We start from the raw sequence: 19,027 nt of genomic DNA, 5'->3' as shown, positions 1-19,027 counted from the left end.
TGATGAAATCAGGGTTACAGGCAAGAGACAAAAGAAAGAAAGAAAGAAAGAAAGAAAGAAAGAAAGAAAGAAAGAAAGAAAGAAAGAAAGAAAGAAAGAAAGAAAGAAAAAAGAGAGCAAGAGAGAGAAAGAGATGAACCTCATTAAAACAGAAGTGGTAGGATTGGGTGACAAATTCATTATGGAGGAAAGCAGAAGCCAAACCATCTTAGCCAAATAAGTAGGTGGCAATGCCTTTGATGAAGGGAAGTCAAGCTGAGTAAATGAAGGCTTCAGGGAAATAATGACTTGTTTATGGATATTCTGACTGCCCATAGAGATGATCACAAGTCAGTTGGAAACTCAGGTCTGGCAACTGAGAGAGACTTCAAAGTCAATGTTTATAATAGGGAGACACTGAATTATAGATAGTATTTGAAACCTTGGAAGAGGATGATACCCAGAGGAGACATTACATAACAGAACCTTATGGAACACTATCTGGGTAGAGGAAAAAAGAAAAATCCTGAGGAAATATGAGGGAGGGCATGGAGTCAGTAGACCACAATGTCAGCGAGGGCTAGGGGACAAAAAAATTCAAAATGGAGGAAGTGGCCTCACTGATAACAATGTCAAACACCACAGAAGTCTGCGTTAAGACAGGGTTTTAAATGAAGTGGGCTTAGGTCAATGTGTTAGAGATACTATAATTAAGCAGTAAACTAAGAATGAAACATTTAAGAAACCAAAATGAGATTCTTTTTTCCCCACTAAATCTGATAAAGGAGAGTGATAACAGAGGAACTAGATGTTTAAGAATATTTGTTTTGGGGTCATATAGGCCTCGATTTGAGGCCCATTTTTTACATCTAGATTCTCTAAGACTCAGCTTGTTCATCCATAAATGGAATAATGAGGCACCGGGGTGGCTCAGTTGGTTGTGTCTGACTCTTGATCTGGGCTCAGGTCATGATCTCACGTGTTCGTGAGTTCGAGCCCATATCAGACTATGTGCTGTGTGGAGTCTGCTTGGGATTCTCTCTCTCCCCTTCTCTCTACAACCCCCACCCCACATTCATGTCCTCTATCTCTCAGAATAGACTTTAAAAATTTTTATAAATGGGACTAATAATGGTATTTGCCACACAAGATTGTCTAAATGATAAAATTATATAATTAATGTAAAATGTGCCACAGAGGGTCAGTATACTGGGAGTACTCAAAATGTTTCAGCTGTTATTTTTTAACTGCAAGGAAGAATTCTGAGAACATTACAATGCTGGAAATGCTAAGGAGAGTAACTGACATAACACAGTGAAAATGGAAGCAGACAAAGATTCACTGAATGCCCAAGTGGAAAAGAAGCTTTAAATAGGATGAAATAAAATTCTTTATCAAATATAAGTGGCAAGATTGAGAAAATAGATGAAGACACAGAGAAAATTTGACATGGAAAGGAAAATCATGAAAGGTGCACACATTAGATAACCTTGATAAATCAATAAAGAATCAGACAACTGCATCTCCAGAGTGAAGACAGTCAGGTCAGAGGCTTGAGGTAAATGGGAAATTATGGAGCTAGAGATGTAGAGAATAAAGTAGGAGGGAAATTAAAGTTGAGTATAAGTGTTTCTGATTGAAAGAGGAGCCAAGATGAATTAGCACTAAGTGAATTGGTGGTCAAATAAATTGGCCCACTGCCTGACATTTTTCAGCGATATTTTGGAAGCAGCAAGCAAAGAAACAGACATTAAGCAGCAGGAATTATCTAAGACTGTGGATCAGCAACAGAGGACTAAAAGGAAAAGATCCCAGGAATTCTGCAATTTTTAAGATAAAGGAATCATAGCCTACTTGACTGAACATTGCAGAAATAATCAAGTCCAGTATATGAAATGAAAATGTACTGTAAAAAAAATGATTAAGGAGCTGGAGGTCATGATGAGAAGAAAAATATTAGAAATAAGGAAAATGGAAATCTGGTAGCTCTAGTCAGAAAAGAAATATTCAGAGGTTAAGTTCTCTACAGTGCATTTTCTTGAAAAGGTAGAATACTGCGCTTTTAAAAAGCATTGAGTATTTTCCTTATAAATGACCAAAGAAGTTACCTTAAATGCCTGCAGTGCAAGCTTTTAGAAACTGTTCCATTTCAGAAAATATGCCAAAAATTAGCACAAAGCAAAAGCTAAATTTATAACTATCATGCAGCTGCCTAATATAAACACCACAGAGAACACTAGATGGTAAATACTTTTTTAAAGGCATATGGGAGAAAAAGGACCAAAACTGTATTTTTACCTAATCTCTACCACATGTAAAGATCTTTACAAAGTTTTGTAAAATGTTATCTCGAACTTTAAGTAAACTCTCATTAGTTATACAAGTATTATTTAACTTAAAGAGCTCCTTTCAGGGGCACCTGGTGGCTCATTCGGTGAAGCGTCCGATTCCAGATTGCAGCTCATGTCTTGATCTCACGGTTCATGAGTTCGAGCTGCACATCAAGTTCCAGGCTGACAGTGCGGAGGCTCCTTGGGTTTCTCTCTCTCTCTGCCCCTTGTTCCTCCTCTCTTAAAGTAAATAAACTTTAAAAAAAAAAGAGCTCCTTTGAATAGACATCCATGTCTATTAAAGTCACAATAAATAACATCTACAGTCCAGTATGCAATATGTAAATAATTTTTAATGAAAGGGACTTACTAGAAATTCTAACGTTTGGTCAAAATTAATACAAATACTTTTTCAAGGAGCATTTACAAACTACTTTTAAGAACAAGAGCAATGCTGAAAAAGTTTGGGGAAATTTGTCAAATGATCATACTGGACACTAGGGATGATGTTTTTCTTCAAATGCTTACGATCAAAGGATATATCAAAAAATGCACACAGAAACTCAGAGTAGCACTCCCTCCCCCTACCCGCCCACCCTGCCCTGCATAGATCTCTTTAAGAATACAATAAAAGACTTCCGGAGGAAGAGTAGGAGGGTTGTAGTCTCCCCTCATCACACAGATACACCTGGGTAACACCCACAGCAGCGTAAATAACCCAGAGAACCACCAGAAGACTGGTGGAACAAACGTTCCAAAACGATATGTAGGGAAGGGGCCACATCAAGAGTGTAGGAAGGGGGAGAGATGAAGTCAGGAGCCAAACTGACCCAAAGAACTGAACCATGGGACTGTCCAGAGGAAGGAGGCATACCATAGGAACAGAGAAGGGAGAGGACTAGACCCAGCCCCAGGCACTGCAGGTACAGGGAACCCACAATAGGAAGAAGAGCCCCTCTAATATTTTACTTTGGAAACCAGAGGGGTGTAACATCAAGAGTTCTTAACGTCAGCAGGGCTTAACACCTGGAACTTTAAAAATCATCAGCTAGGCTCTGGGAGAACTAGAAGGTGATAGGAAACTGAGTCCCCAACCTTAAAAAGACAGCACAACAAACAAGCCTGCTGAGATACAGCATAGAAGCAGCAGTTTGAAAAATGCCTGTTTACTAGTATCCGAGCATGCCCTGGAGGGACAGGGATCACTGGGAGACTTCTTCATGAACAAAAGAGCTGGTGGGCAACATTTCTCTTGCCCATCCCCCCGCCCAGATACACTGACACCTGAAGGAACCAGCACAGCCCAAACACTCCACCCGACCTGCTAAGGGCGCCTCGACCCCAAAGCTCTACAGATCTGCCCCTTCCATCCTGGCCACACAGAATTTTCCCAGGGTGACTGGAGGTCACCTGCTTCAGTGGACCTGCACAGATCTTGCTGGCATTAAGTGCCTGGTCCCCGCCCTCTCCTGGGAAGCAGTCCCTTCACACACACCCTTGGTAAGTGTCCATTCAAAGCAGCACCAAGCCTGGCAGCGTGCATGCAGCCCTGACAGGGACCAGCACCAGTCCAGCCAAAGTGACCCAGGCTCCAGGGGGAGGGGAAGATCATGGTACATACCAGTCTAACTGGAACTGTGGTTCCAGAAGTGAGGTGAAAGCAGGCAGCTCGTCTGACTGCAGACCCTGTCTACCAATAAAAGCCTCACAGAGGACAAACCAGGCAAAGTGCCCAGCAGATCAGTGCAACCATAGTTCTGGCAAGTGCCCAGTTTGACACAACTCAAGCCCACAGCGGCCCCAGACGGGCCCACTAACAACACAGGGACAAAACCCTACCCACAATAGGGAAAGAGAGCCATTGCAGATGATTGGACTGAAGGCAAATGTGGCTCGGCTAAAACAGTAGCACATAGGAACACACACAGGAGACACCCATGAAGGTTCTAGGGAATAAGGGACACTGCATTGCAGGGCACCATAGGACATTTACTTACTTACTTACTTGCTTACTTATTTACTTACTTATGTAGAGGGAGCGGAGAGAGCAAATGAATGAGCATGAGAGGGCAAAGAGAGAGCTGGAGAGAAAGAGAATCCCAAGCGAACTCCACACTGTCAGCATGGAGCTCAACACATCCCTCAAACTCGCCAGTGAGATCATGACCTGAGCTGAAACTAAGAGTCTGATGCTTCACCAACTGAGCCATTCAGGTGCCCCTAGGACCTTTTCTTCATAATGCCACTACCTTCAAGAGAAGGAAATGTAGCTAACTTTCCTGACACATAGAAACAGCACCAAGAGTGAGACAAAATAAGGACACGGAGAAATATGTCTAAAAGCAAAGAATAGGACAAAAACACAGAAAGAGAGCTAAAAAAAAACCAAACAAACAAACAGAGAGAAAGAGAAAGAGAGATAAGTAACATGACTGATTGAAGAATTGCAAGTAACAGTCCTAAAGATACTCACTTGACTTGAGAGAAAAAGACCTCCGAGAGACCCTCAAAAAAGAGAGAGAGAACATAAAGGAACCCATCAGAGGTGAAGAACTCAAAAAACTTAAATTAAAAATACACTAGAGGGAATAAACTGTAAATGAAACAAAGCAGAAGAACAGATCAGCAATCTGGAAGACAAAGTAATGGAAAGCAATCAAGCTGAACAAGAGAGAGAAAAAAGAGTAATAAAAAATGAAAATAGATTAAGGGACCTCAGCCACATCTAGGGATGCGAATAAATTCACATTATAGGGATCCCAGAAAGAGAATGAAGAGGAAAGGGGACAGAAAATTTATTTGAAGAAATAATAGCTGACAACTTCCCAAATCTGAGGAAGGAAACCAAAATCCACACCCAGGAAACACAGACAGCCCCCAACCCAAGAAGGTCCATACCAAGGCACATACTAATTAAATGCCAAAATAGATGCAAAAATCCCCAACAAAATATTAGCAAACCAAATCCAAGAATACATGTAAAAAAATCATTTATGCATTCATTTATTCCTGGAATGCAAGAGTGTTTCGATACTCACAAGTCAATCATTATAACAAATCACATCAACACAAGAAAGGATAAAAATTCTATGATTTTTTTTTTTTTTTTTTTTTTTTTTTTTTTTTGCTCAGATATTTGCTCAAATCTTATTTATTTTCATTTTTATGTTTGTTTCAAGTTTTTATTTAAACTCTATTTAGTGAACATATAGTGTAATATTGGTTTCAGAAGTAGAATTGAGTGATTCATCACTTACAGAGAATACCCAGTGCTCAACACAAGAGCTCTCCTTAACACCCATCATCCATTTAGCCTATCCCTCACCCCACCTTCCCTCCATCAACCCTTAGTTTGCTCTCCATAGTTCATAGTCTCTTATGGCTTTCTCCCCTCTTTTTTTCTCTCTTCCCCTATGTTCATCTGTTTTGTTTTTTTCAGTTTACTTATTTTTGAGATAGAGGGTTTGCGTAGAGGGAAAGAAGAAAGGCGGGGGAGGGGGGAAATAGAGGGAAAGACGGGGAGAGAGAGAGAGAGAGAGAGAGAGAGAGAGAGAGACAGAGAGAGAATCCCAAGCAGGCTCTACACTGGCAGCATGGATCCCGATGTGGTGCTCAAACCCACAAACCACAAGATGATGACCTCAGCCAAAGTTGGACACTTAACTGACTGAGCCACCCAGGTACCCCTCATTTGTTTTGTTTTTTAAGTTCCACATATAAGTGAAATCATATGGTATCTGTCTTTCTCTGACTGACTTGTTTCACTTAGCATAATACACTCTAGTTCCACCCACATCATGAAAGAACTAAATATGAGACAGGAAACCATCAAAATCCTAGAGGAGAACACAGGTAGCAACCTCTTTGACATCAGCCATATCAACCTCATATGATCCTTTCAACAGATGCAGAAAAAGCATTTGACAAAACATTCATGGTGTTACATTCATGACCAAAAAAAAAAAAAAAAAAAAAAACCTCACCAAGGAAGGTTCACATCAAACATACCTTCAACATAATAAAGGCTATATATGGAAAACCCACAGCTAACATCACACTCAAAGGTGAAAAACTGAAAGGTTTTCCCTTAAGATTGGGAACAAGACAAGGCAGTCCACTCTCATCACTTTTATTCATTATCATACTGGAATTTCTAGCCACAACATTCAGATAAGACAAAGAAATAAAAGGCATGCAAGTCAGTAAGGAGTAAGTAGAACTTTCATTATTTGGAGATAACATGATACTACATATAGACAATATGAACTATTCCACCAAAAAACTACTATAACTGATAAGTGAATTCGATAAAGTCACAGGAGACAAAAATAAATACATGGAAATCCATTGCATTTCTATACACTAATAATGAAATAGCAGAAAGATAAATTTAAAAAATGGTTCCATTTACAACTGCACCAAAAACAATACCTAGAAATAAACTTAATCAAAGAAGTGAAAGACCTACACTCTGAAAACTATAAAATACTGATGAAAGATACTGAAGATGACACAAATAAATTGGAAAGATATTATACACTCATGAATTAAGAGAAAAAACAATGTTAAAATTTCCATACTACAGATTTAATACAATCCCTATCAAAATACCAACAGCATTTTCACAGAACTATATCAAATAACCCTAAATTATATGCAACCACAAAAGACCCTGAATAGCCAAAGCAATCTTGAAAAAGAAGAATAAAACTGGAGGTATCACAATCCCAGATTTCTAGATCTACTATAGAGTTGTAGCAAAACAGTATGATAATGGCACAAAATTAGACACAAATATCAATGGAATAGAATAGAGAACCCAGAAATACACTCACAATAGTATGGTCAATTAATCTATGACAAAAGAGGCAAGAATATGCAATGGTAAAAAGACTCTGTCTTCAATAAATGGTGCTGGGAAAACTGGACATGCACAAGGATGAAACTGGACCACTTTCTTATACCATACACAAAAATAAACTCATGATGCATTAAAGATGTAAATGTAAGACCTGAAGCCATGAAAATCCTAGAAGAGATCACAGGCAATATTTTCTCTGGCATCAGCTCTAAATACTTTTGTCTACTATGTCTCATGAGGCAAGAGAAATAAAAGCAAAAATAAACTATTTGGATTACATCAAAATAAAAAAAAATGCTGCAGTACAAAGGAAACAACCACACTAAAAGGCAACCTACTGAATGGCAGAAGATATTTGCAAATGACATATCTAATAAAGGGTTAGTATCCACAATATGTAAAAAACTTATGTAACACAACACCCCCCCCAAAAAACCCAAATAATCCAATTAAAAATGGGCAGAAGACATGAACAGACATCTCTCCAAAGAAGACATACAGATGGCTAACAGACACATGAAAAGATGTTCAATGCCACTCATCATCAGGGAAATGCAAAGCGAAACTACAATGAGATATCACCTCATACCTGTCAGAATGGTTAAAATCAAAAACAAAAGAAACAAATGTTGGTGAGGATCTGGAGAAAAAGAAACTCTCCTATTGGTGGGAATGTAAACTGATGTAGCCACCATGGCAAACAGTATGGAAGTTCCTCAAACAATTAAAAATAGAATTACCCTATGATTCAGTAATTCCGCTACTGGGTATTTCCCCAAATAATATGAAAACACTAATTTCAAAGGATACATGCATTCCTATGTTTACTGCATGATTATTTACAACAGCCAAATATGGAAGCAACCCAAGTGTCCCTCGGTAGATGAATGGATAAAGGTGTTGTGTGTGTGTGTGTGTGTGTGTGTGTGTGTGTGTGTGCGTGCGCGCGCGCGCGCGCGCACGCGCATGTGTGCGCGTGTAATATTACTCAGCCATAAAAAAGAATGAAATCATACAATGTGCAACAACATGGATGGATGTACAGGGTATAACGCTAAGTGAAATCATTCACAGAAAGACAAATACCATGATTTCACTCATATGTGTAATTTAAGAAACAAAACAAATGAACAAAGAAGAAAAAGACAAAACACAAAGAACAACAACAACAAAAAAAACCACACTTAACCTGGGGAAAAAAACTGATGGTTACCAGAGGGGAGGTGAATGGGGATATGGTTGAAATTGATGAAGGGGGTTAAGAGAATATTTACCATGATGGAGCACTGAGTAATGTATAGAATTGCTCAATCACTATATTGTATGCCTAAAACCAATATAACTCTGTATGTTAATTATGCTTAATTAAAATTTTTTAAAAGAGACTATGATAGAAGCCATAAATCTTCTACTCCATGTACAAGAAAAATGTAATTAAGAATAAATGCAAATATTTGCTTACAACATCAGAGTATTCTCTGAATACTGCCTCACAATGTCCTCCTGTGAAAAGCTATGCTCCCAGAAAGTAATTAGATAATTTCCTATGAAAATGTCAACAAACTTACCTAATACGAAAAAAGATGAGGGCAGATTAAGGATCAAAGGCCAGAAGAGGAAAGCTGGTATCACAGACAACTTTCCTTAACTTGGACATGAACGAATTGGTCTCAAAGTTGTTTCAATTTCTGACAGATTTTTGTTAAGCAATATCATTTTAGTTGTACTTTTTCCTTTGAGTATCACTGTTGCTATCTCATGGATTTTAACATGAAAATCTATCTTGCTGTTTATTATTTTGAGATATGTGATAATCAGAACTACCTTGGATGCAGGCAAAAAGGACCCCTGCTTAGGCATTGTTTTGGGAGAGACTTCACCCAAACATTTTTTGAAAGAGTACACGTGTGCCTCGTGTGACCTAATGATCTGCGCATCCTCAACATCCATTCTTGTGACTTACACCCAAAATATCCCAGGGAAAACACTTCTGCACATCTCCTAACCTGTGTGCTAGAAAATAAAGGTGACTCTTTTTGACTGTCAGTAAGGTTTAGGGGTTGTTCTGCAGCCAGTATAAGTGATGAACACTGCTTTAAAGCTCAAAGAGGATTTGAATGGGATTAATACTCCAGGAAAGGGAAATTTAACTTGCCCCAAACCCTTCCTTTCAGTTATTATGAAAGCAAAAAATTCGTGCCTCAAGAATAATTTCCCCAGTATTTTTAGAATTCTAGAACACAGTAGAATGGGAAGTTTATTTTCATTGAAATATTTAATAGAATGAAATTAATTTTTCATTGATTAAAACTGATTATAAGATGTTGGCTTTCTTAGCTTATAAAGGAAATTGAAGAAGATACAAAGAAATGGAAAAACATTCCATGCTCATGGATTGGAAGAATAAATATTGCTAAAATGTCAATACTACCCAAAGCTATCTACACATTCAATGCAATCCCAATCAAAATTGCACCAGCATTCTTCTCGAAGCTAGAACAAGCAATCCTAAAATTTGTATGGAACCACAAAAGGCCCCGAATAGCCAAAGTAATTTTGAGGAAGAAGACCAAAGCAGGAGGCATCACAATCTCAGACTTTAGCCTCTACTACAAAGCTGTCATCATCAAGACAGCATGGTATTGGCACAAAAACAGACACACAGACCAATGGAATGGAATAGAAATCCCAGAACTGGACCCACAAAAGTATGGCCAAATAATCTTTGACAAAGCAGGAAAGAGTATCCAATGGAAAAAAAAGACAGTCTCTTTAACAAATGGTGCTGGGAGAACTGGACAGCAACATGCAGATGAAACTAGACCACTTTCTTACACCATTCACAAAAATAAACTCATAATGGATAAAGGACCTGAAATGTGAGACAGGAAACCATCAAAACCCTAGAGGAGAAAGCAGGAAAAGACCTCTCTGACCTCAGCCGCAGCAATTTCTTACTTGACACATCCCCAAAGGCAAGGGAATTAAAAGCAAAAATGAACTATTGGGACCTCATGAAGATAAAAAGCTTCTGCACAGCAAAGGAAACAACCAACAAAACTAAAAGGCAACCAACGGAATGGGAAAAGATATTTGCAAATGACATATCGGACAAAGGGCTAGTATTCAAAATCTATAAAGAACTCGCCAAACTCCACATCCTTAAAACAAATAATCCAGTGAAGAAATGGGCAGAACACATGAATAGACACTTCTCTAAAGAAGACATCCAGATGGCCAACAGGCACATGAAAAGATGCTCAATGTACTCCTCATCAGGGAAATACAAATCAAAACCACACTCAGATATCACCTCATGCCAGTCAGAGTGGCCAAAATGAACAAATCAGGAGACTATAGATGCTGGCGAGGATGTGGAGAAACGGGAACCCTCTTGCACTGTTGGTGGGAATGCCAACTGGTGCAGTCACTCTGGAAAACAGTGTGGAGGTTCCTCAAAAAATTAAAAATAGATCTACCCTATGACCCAGCAATAGCACTGCTAGGAATTTACCCAAGGGATACAGAAGTACTGATGCATAGGGGCACTTGTACCCCAATGTTTATAGCAGCACTGTCAACAATAGCCAAGTTATGGAAAGAGCCTAAAAGTCCATCAACTGACGAATGGATAAAGAAATTGTGATTTATATACATAATGGAATACTACGTGGCAATGAGAAAGAATGAACTATGGCCTTTTGTAGCAACGTGGATGGAACTGGAGAGTGTTATGCTAAGTGAAATAAGTCATACAGAGAAAGACAGATACCTTATGTTTTCACTCTTATGTAGATGCTGAGAAACTTACCAGAAGAGCATAGGGGAGGGGAAGGAAAAAAAAAAGTTAGAGACGGAGGGAGCCAAAACATAAGAGACTCTTAAAAAACTGAAAACAAACTGAGGGTTGATAGGGGGGTAGGAGGGAGGGGAGGGTGGGTGATGGGTATTGAGGAGGGCACCTGTTGGGATGAGCACTGGGTGTTGTATGGAAACCAATTTGACAATAAATTTCATATTAAAAAAAACGATGTTGCCTTTCTTTCAAAAATATGATTTTGTCCTTTCATTTTAATAGATAGCTTTAAAAAATAACTATTTTTTATTTTTTTCTAATAATTTAATTTATTTTTTTAATATAATTTATTGTCAAGTTGGCTAACATACAGTGTATACAGTGTGCTCTTGGTTTTGGGGGGGGCAATTACTGTGAGCACCCAGTGCTCATCCCAACAAATGCCCTCCTCAGTGCCCCTCACCCACTTTCCCCTCACCACCGCCCCCCTCCCTCCCCTGCCCCACATCAACCCTCAGTTTGCTCTCTGCATTTAACAGTTTCTTATAGTTTGCCTCCCTCCCTCTCTGTTTCTAACTATTTTTTTCCCCTTCCTTTCCCCTGTGGTCTTCTGTTAAGTTTCTCAAGTTCCACATATGAGTGAAAATATATGATGTCTATCTTTAACTAATTTCATTTAGCATAATACCTTCCAGTTCCATTCTCGTTGCTGCAAATGGCAGGATTTCATTCTTTCTCATTGCCAAGTAGTATTCCATTGTATATTCCATTCATTGGTTGATGGATATTTAGGCCCAATACTACCCAAAGCAAACTACACATTCAATGCAATCCCAATCACAATTGCACAGGCATTCTTCTCAAAGCTAGAAAAAAACAATCCTACAATTTGTAGGGAACCACAAAAAGCCCCAAATTGCCAGTTATGTTGAAAAAGAAAACCAAAGCAGGAGGCATCACAATCCCAGACTTTAGCCTCTACTACAAAGCTGTAATCACCAAGACAGTATGGTATTGGCACAAAAACAGACACTTAGACCAATGGAATAGAATAAAGAACCCATAATTGGACCCACAAATAGATAAAAAGCAGAAAAGAGTATCCAATGGAAAAAAGACGGTGTATCTATAGCAAATGGTGCTGGGAGAAATGGACAGCAACATGCAGAAGAATGAAACTGGACCACTTTCTTACACCATGCAAAAAAATAAACTCAAAATGGATGAAAGACCTAAATGTGAGACAGGAAACGATCAAAACCCTAGACAAGAAAACAGGCACAACCTCTTTGACCTCAGCCTCAGCAATTTCTTCCTTGACATGTCTCTGAAGGCAAGGGAAATAAAAGCAAAAATGAAATATCGGGACCTCATCAAGATAAAAAGATTCTGCACTGCAAAGGAAACAATCAACAAAACTAAAAGGCAATCAACAGAACGGAAGAAGATATTTGCAAATGACATATTGGATAATGGGTTAGTATCCAAAATCTATAAAGAACTTACCAAACTCCACACCCTTAAAACAAATAATCCAGTGAAGAAATGGGCAGAAGACATGAGTAGACACTTTGCTAAAGAAGACATCCAGATGGCCAGCAGACACATGAAAAGATGCTCAACATCACTCATCACCAAGGAAATATAAATCAAAACCACACTGAGACACCACCTTACACCAGTCAGAGTGGCTAAAATTAACAACTGAGGAAACAACAGATGTTGGCCAGGATATGGAGAAATGGGAACCCTCTTGCACTGTCGGTAGGAATGCAAACTGGTGCAGGCGTTCTGGATAACTGTGTGTAGGTTCCTCAAAATATTAAAAATAGAACTCCCCTAGGACCCAGCAATAGCACTACTAGGAATTTTTCCAAAGGATGCAGGAGTGCTGATTCATAGGGCAAATGTACCCCGATGTTCATAGCAGCACTTTCAACAACAGCCAAATTATAAAAAATAGGTAATTTTAAATACTTTCCAGGGAAAATAGCTTAAATGATCTCATGTAAACTAATTCTTCAGTTTTTAATATTTTCACTTAGTTCTATTTTTGGTGAAAATATATTTAAATTTTTTACACTTTGAATACAACTTTTTAATTATTTAGATTTACCTTTTACTATAACAAAAATTGATTTTAATAATATAATTAGGCATTTTGTTGAACTTAATTTGTGGAAAAACATAATTAATAAATCATGCTATGTGGCTTGGTACATAAGCTCCTGATTTTTATAACTGTTTCACAAATTGTACTTTTCCACATTTCATCTTGTTTTCTTACCACTTAATTTCACCTTATCTGACACTAACACTGCTGATCTTTTTTTTTCTCACCTCACTTTTTTTTTTAGCACTACTTTATTAACAACCTTTCATTATTTCATTTTAAGTGTGTTGCATGTACATAATATATTCCCTTTTTTGGCCCTTTCTCCAAGTCCCTACACTTTAATGCAGGAATTAAGTCTAATTATATTTAATATAATGTCTGGTACTCTATTTTATTCCTTTCAACTTGCTTTACTACTTATCTCCAGTGTTTCATCATCTTTCCCTTTTCCTTTGATTTACTGGTGTTAATAACACTATTCTCTTTACTATTTCCCTTGCTGAATAAAAAGATTTTTTGTGCTTTTCTACCCTTTTAACAGTCTCCACTCTGTTATTAGCTATACTCTTGAGTGTCTTGACAATAACCACAATTAATATTTTAAGACTATTATATCCGCTACCCACAGAAACTTGTTTATCCCACTGTTATTCATCATCCCCCCCATTGCCATTACATCCCCTACAAACTGAGATCTTTAGAAAAATTTCTTCCTCCCCCATCTGATAGCTGTTTCTGAGATAATTTATCCCCTTTAAGTCTGAGCTGTTACTAAACTTGGTTAGCCTATATGTTTTCTAGAGTCCTTCACTCACACTTATATCTTATGTATTCTCATGCAATATATCTTTACTGCACATCATATGTACTGTTGATTCTCAGAACTCTTTTATTCCCTTCTTTATTTTTCCCCAATTTGTGCTACTTGCTTGTTACTTATAGTCTTTTTTTAAATGCTCTGCTCAGACAGGGGAATAGGACCTCCTCTTTGAATTATTTATATCCTGAATTACTTTTCTTTCATCTCAACAGAGGAAGACTATTTTGACTTAGTAATACTACATTATAGTAATTTTCTCTCTGAAGTCTAGACAGTACTACACTCTGCTCTATCTCCCAGTACTATAAAAGAGAAGCACAACGAGCCTGACTTTTTTCAGAAACTTGACTGGGCTTGACAGATTTTTACAAGGTTTCCCTCTAACCGTGGACATCAAGAGTTTTACTGTCTATCACAGTCTTTTCTCACTAACCCTGCCTTTCAGTCTGCCCAACCTGCCATTTTTTTTTTTTTTTTCAGTTCAGGGATATTTCAGTCTAGTATTTAAGTTTTGTCCTTCCTTCATCTGTTTTGTTCTTTACCAGTGAAATATCATTATTTACATATAATATCTATTGGACATATCCCCTCTATCTCTTAAAAATATTTTCTTACACTGTATACCCATCTTTACGCTCTGCCTTCCCATTTGCCCAACCATTCGGTGATTTTTTTTTCTCCTTCAACTCTTCTGAATTCTTAAGCTCAGAAATAATTTATTTTAAGTTCAAGACAGACATTCTTCATGTGAGGGCTTTTTATTATTTTTTATCAGGTTACCATCTATCTTTGCTAACAGTCCTGGTTACATGTTCTGTTTGCTCTGTTCTATCTTATAGCTAGGGCATTATGTGGACTCTTATTGCTCTGTCTTCTCTCACTGGAACCCCACAGCAGTATAGATGACAGGAGTCCTGACAATGGTGGAAAGGACATAGCCTCTACCCTCAGAGCCAGGAAACATGTAAAAGCCCTCTGCAGAAGAATCCTCCCAGTTCCTGGTCTTCCTGTACCCTCAGGAGCAGGAAGGATGCCCAACCTCTTTGTGGCTCGCAGACACGTCTGGCACAAACATTTGGGGTGACTATCAATCATTCCCACGCTCAGGGCCCACAGCTTTCCACAAATGGACTGTAACTGCAACAAAATACCTAAATATATTAGTATAATCAATTTTTGTTACAGTAAAAGATAAATCTAAGCAATTAAAATGTTACATTCAAAGTGTACAAAATTTAAATATATTTTCACCAAAAGTAGAACTCAGTGAAAATATTAAAAACTGAAGAATTAGTTTACATGAGGCCATTTAAGTTATCTTCCCCAGAAAGTAATCTATTAAAATTAAATGATAAAATCATATTTTTAAAAGAAAGCCAATTTCTTAAAACAGTTTAAAAAAATTAATTTCCTTCTATTAAATATTTTAATAAAAATAAAACTTCCTATTCTAGTGTGTTCTAGAATTCTAAGAGTTCTAGGGAAATGATTCTTGTTGTGGGCCACAACAGAATGACACTCAAGGCCTGAGAGCCAGCCAAGAACGCAAGCAGAGGGCTTTGGCTACACATTTCTACTCCCGCTCATCGGTGAGGCATTTGCTGCATTGGTTTAATTCTTTCCTGTTATTCCCCACACGAGGCATGAGAAAAGTTTTTATTGAAGTCTGTTCTGCTCTAAGCTTTGGGACTAACAGGAGAGGTCTGAACCCAAACACAGGACAAGCTAGAACAGGGGGAGTAAAGGCAAGTTAACAAAAGCAAGAAGAAATCAGTCAACAATGGAGCATCAGCGTCAAGTGGATGCTCAAGAGGTGTGACAGGTAATACCTCGACGGACTTGCTTTAAAAACTTTTAGTGAATAAATCTACCTTTGCAAGTGTATTGATCAAAAGTTTTCAGCTTAATAAATTTTCACAAACTAAATTCATCTGTGTAAAGAGCACCCAGTTCAAAGTAAAGGAACATTCCCGGCACCTCAGCAGGTACCCTTCTGCTGCCTCCTGATCACTGCCTGCCCTATGCAAAGGGTAAATAGAATCAGACCATATGTGATTTTCTGTATTTGGCTCTGTTCACTCAGTAATTTGCTGGTGGGATTTTTTTCTAGTTTGTGTGTAATTGCTTCATGGAATCAAGAAAACATTCTTTTCTTTTTTTTTAATGTCTATTTATTTTTGAGAGAGAGAGGGAGAGGGAGAGAGAGAGAGAGAGAGCGCGAGAGCAAGCAAGGGAGGAACAGAGACAGATGGAAACACAGAATCCAAAGCAGGGTCCAGGCACTGAGCTGTCAGCACAGAGCCCAATGTGGGGCTTGAACCCATGGACCATGAGATCATGACCTGAGCCGAAGTCAGATGCTTAACACACTGAGCCACCCACCCAGGCACCCCAAGAAAATATTCTTTAGGAATACTCAGAAATATTCAAGAAGAGGAAACCAATAAAATATTATAGTTGCTACACTAAAGTAGGAAAAAGGAAAGACTGTGTAATTTGAATATTTAAGAGGAAAACTATTTCTTTTATTAAATATTCCTTCCTTGGGGCACCTGGCTAGCTCAGTCAGTAGAGCATGCAACTCTTGATCTCAGGGTGTGGGCTGAAGCCCCGCATTGGATACAGAGATTACTTAAAAATAAAATCTTAAAATATATCCCTTCCTTGAAAATTGGTCTGTGTTAACTATGGTATATGAATTATTTCAATCTGTCCTCACACTGACCCTGTAAGTTACAACGATGATGATAATATCAATGCCCACTCTCTGACTAGAAAACTAAGGCTTAGAAAAGTCAAGTCAATTGCCCAAGTCACTCTAATTATGAGTAGCAGTAAAGCTGAGATTTAAATTAGGTAGCCTATTCTTAGAGTCCTCACTAAAAGATTCTCTGCTTATAACAAAATTATATTATACTGTAAAACATAATATAAAATTATTACTGAAAATTAAACTCAAAAGATGGGCTGATCTCAGACCTGCATCTAAGGTGGCTTGGTTACTAAAATTATAAAAGCAACCACATATCATATTACATAAGTAAAATTCTAATGACACATAACATGTTTGTTTTATTATATGAACTTTTATCTTTATTTTGCCTAAGAAAAGAGGCAAGCTGATGAGAACACAAGAAATATTTTATATTATTTATTAACCCTATACTTATCATAAGACTGAATGCAAGTTGATAGAGCAGCTAGGGTGCTAGAAAATAGGAAATTACCTAATGTTTAAATTCTTTGAGCCATTTACAGATCTTTTGCTTTGGGTCATGAACATCCTCGCTACAGGGAGAGAGGGACAGTAGATGGAAGTAAAAACCAAATGACTTATTTTTGAACCTATTTTAAGAAGTTCTTACAAAAAAAAATGAACGAGAAAAATGCAGAAATTATTGGCTAAAATGAGGTTTGGAGATTATCCAAGGGTTTCTTTTTATCACTCAACCACCCTTACTAATTTGCAAGTATAATTGAGAATGGGCCAGAAAAGTCAATTTGAAAAGTGGATGTCGGGAGCATTAAACCTTACAAGTTGAATAATGTAAGAACTACTTGATGCCCAAAAAAAAGTGGGGCGGGGGGGGGTGTATTTCAGATGGCAATTATTATAAAATGAGAAATTTAATTTCCTAAGTTAAATTGTAAGTAGGAAAAAATCAAAAAATGTGAAAGCTTGCCTTTCCATTTCTTCTTTTAACTTCCATGGGCACATATTAGCTAACCCAGCCTAGAACACTGTATTGAATTTTGGGGAGCTATCAACCCTTCCTAAATGCGATGAAAGTTATTGACCTATCGCAATGAAAACACACATAAAACCACATTTTTGTCTATCCTTTCAAAGAGTCCAAAGATTTCCTGAAGCTTCACATGAATCTCCAACTAAATCTATCTACTCAGTTAAGAATTTCTTTGCCAGACTATGATCTCCACATAGCTGGTAGTGCAATATTTTCTTATTTTGCTCACCTGGTGACAGACTGCATACTTGCCTGGCAGATGAAAAAGACCCTGATGTGTATTTAAACTGAGCTCCTGGCCAGGGGGAAAAAAAAAACAAACTATAGTTCAGTGATGTTGCATAGATGTGATTTATCACCTTTGCCCCCTATACTTTGTAAATGTTGACCTTGTATAGAAAAGAAGATTGCTATTTCTTAAAGCATTTCTCTTGATTTTATCTCTGTTTCAACACTTAGAGGTGTACAATAAAGAACCTGATAATTTTAATATCAAAAATATATCATTTGGAAGAAGACTGTGAAATGGTACGGAACATTTATTGAATTCCTAGTATGTTATAAGCACTCTACTGAACATACATTTTCTCTTCCTTTTTACTTTTGTTTTGTATTATCTAAGTCTTTTACAAATGCCATTTATTTAGGTTGTGTTTCTTTTCATCTGATGATTTCTGACTTTTAATCGGTGTTTAACCAACTTAAATATGATGTGATCACTGATCCATTTGGACTTAAAAAAAATTCTTTTGTGTTTCCTGCCTATGCTCTAACTCCCCTACTTATCCTCTCCACCCTACCCTGACTTCTTTCTTCTTCACTTCACACTCCTGTTGGCAATTCAAAAGGGTTATATTTTTATGAAATCCTTTTTTTATTCTTTTCTACTTTGGAGACTATGTATTATATTTCTATTTTTTAGGATTACCATTAATTTCATAATTCATATTCCTGACTATAAATGAGTATTTCCCTACTGCTAGTGTTAGCATACTCTAAATATACACTGAGCATTTGCCTGACCCACTTTATTACTTTACCTGCTATGAAACAAAAAAAGGAGTTACTAAAAATGTTACAATTACAATGTTACAATATTGTCTCACTTTCTAGGGTCACTTGTACCCCATGGCTCCCTCTGGTCCACTATCCTTGATTACATACATTCCTCCAGAACTCTTTTAGTGAGGACCTATGGATGGTAAACTAACTAGATGTTTATTTCAAAATATTTCCCCTAGGGGTGCCTGGGTGGCGCATTCGGTTAAGCGTCCGACTTCAGCCAGGTCACGATCTCGCGGTCCGGTCCGTGAGTTTGAGCCCCGCGTCAGGCTCTGGGCTGAGGGCTGATGGCTCAGAGCCTGGAGCCTGTTTCCGAT

General features: G+C 37.8%; 1 protein-coding gene across 1 annotated transcript in view; it reads right to left on the bottom strand.

The window, feature by feature from the left end:
- ZNF385D (zinc finger protein 385D) overlaps positions 1-19,027 on the bottom strand; it is a 901,583-nt gene that overhangs the window by 837,094 nt on the left and 45,462 nt on the right. The gene's annotated exons all lie outside the window — the stretch shown is intronic.

Source organism: Herpailurus yagouaroundi, unplaced genomic scaffold, assembly GCF_014898765.1.
Source record: "Herpailurus yagouaroundi ecotype Mexico unplaced genomic scaffold, PumYag 159, whole genome shotgun sequence".
Classification (NCBI taxonomy): domain Eukaryota; kingdom Metazoa; phylum Chordata; class Mammalia; order Carnivora; family Felidae; genus Herpailurus; species Herpailurus yagouaroundi.
Note: the sequence above shows the minus strand (reverse complement) of the source record. Positions and strands in the feature narration are given on the sequence as shown.